Genomic DNA, 2053 nt, shown 5'->3' on the forward strand with positions numbered 1-2053 from the left:
TCAAATAGCAGTCAGTCTAATAGGTGTAAGATATCTCATTATAGTTTCAATTTGCATTTCCCTGATAGCTAGTGAAGTTGAGTATCTTTTTGTGTATATTTTAGCCATTTGTATTTTCTCTTTGGAAAAGTGTCTATTCATATTTCTTGCCCATTTTTAAAATGGGTTGTTTATCTTTTTATTTTCCAGATGTAAGATTTCTTTAGGTATATTCTATATTAGACCTTTATCAGATAAGTGGTTCACAAATATTTTCTCCCATTGAGTAGGCTGCCTTTCCACTTTCTTGACAACCTCCTTTGAAGCACAAATATTTTTAATTTTTAGGGAGGCTCTATTTATCTATTTTGTTTTCATTTTGGAAAGATGTTTTCCCTTAGCATACAATTCTAGGTCGAAGTTTGTCTTTTCTTTCATCATTTTAGGATGTTCTATTTTCTTCTGGCTTGCTTAGTTTCTGTTAAGAACTCTTTAGTGATTTTCTTTGTTTCTATATTCTTAATATGTCTTTTATCCTAAGGCTATTTTTAAGATTTTGTCTTTATCCTTGTCTTTAAGCAATTCGAATATGTTGTCCCTTAGTGTGATTTTCTTTGTATTTCTCCTGCTTGTGGTTTGTTAAGCCTCTTAGATTTTTCAGTGTATATAGTTTCCATCAATGTTTGAATATTTTCGACCATTAATTACTCAATTTTTTGGTCCCTCTCTTTGTCCTTTTGGAATCACAATTGCATTTATGTTAAAGCTTTTGATATTATGTGACAAATCACTAAGGATCTGTTAATTTTTTTCAGTACTTTTTCTCTATATGCTTCACTTTGAATGGATGGTTTCTATAGCTATGCCATCAAGACCACTGATTTTATTTTCAGTAGTGTCTAATATTCTACTGATCCTATCTAATGATTTTTTTTTCATTTTAGATACTTTATTTTTCTTCTCTTTTTTATTGATTGATTTTTAAACTTAATTATAGGTCATATTTTCCTGCTTCTCATGTTAGTAAATTTTGTTTGGATCAGGTTGTGGACAAGGTTTATCCTTTGCATCATTTTAAAGAAGTTTTTTTGAGGAAGATCTAAGTCAGTCTTTATGGTAGTTTAATTAAATCCACTTCTGTGGTTCCACACATGCCCTGTGTGTTCCACAACGCCTTTGTATTCTTGCTGGTGGGAACTGAAATTATTCCTGGCCCTGAGTGAGTTCTAGGAATTATTTGTCTTCTGGACTTGAAGACTTTATGTACCTCTAAGACAGGGACCTGGTAATGTAAGACACTTAAATGATTTTTGAAAGAATTGAATTAGTGAAGGAAGCTTGGAATTAGGTTGAATCACATGAAATTGATAATATTTGGCTGAGTTTATCCTGTACGATTCATGTGATTCAACTTTACACATTTCTAATTTGAATCTGCCATGGGGAGAAGACTCAAGTAGAGGCAGCTTCATCTTTAGTGTGGGAGCTCAGCCAAAGATAGATCTTTTTATTCTAAATAAATAAAACTGGAACTGTGCATCTGGATATCTTAGGACTGATTTTTGTTGACTCTAGTCTCCCAACAGAAATTCTAGGTCTACGTGGGCTTTAGGTTTTATCTTGCTTTGGAGAGGAATATTCTTTCTCAGAATAGGTTTATAGTTTATTCAGGAGTCTCAGTTGAGCTGTGTCCCAGGACAAGATGTGTATAGGAGGAGATTTCATTTTCACCAGGGTGATCAGGCACAGTGACCCCCCTTTATGCCCTGGGTTGAGGATCCTTTAGCAGGAGTGTGGTTGAGTTCTTTGTGAGAAAAGCAACCTCACAAAGACATAATATCATTATTGGTTGTTGAGCATATGGTGTGGCTGCCAGGAGAGACAGAGGATTTGGGGACTATGATAGGGGGACACAGGACTGCATTATTTTCTGTTTGTTAAATGCAAAGAATGGAGGATTAAATTTGGTCAATACCACAGCAGAGCAAGATTAAAGAGAAAGACAAAGGTGTTGTGTTCACAGATAATTACCTGTTGTGGTTTTAGTTTCACTCTTTCAAAATATTTTGCAATA

The sequence above is a fragment of the Dasypus novemcinctus genome, chromosome 5 (assembly GCF_030445035.2).
Source record: "Dasypus novemcinctus isolate mDasNov1 chromosome 5, mDasNov1.1.hap2, whole genome shotgun sequence".
In the NCBI taxonomy this organism is placed as follows: domain Eukaryota; kingdom Metazoa; phylum Chordata; class Mammalia; order Cingulata; family Dasypodidae; genus Dasypus; species Dasypus novemcinctus.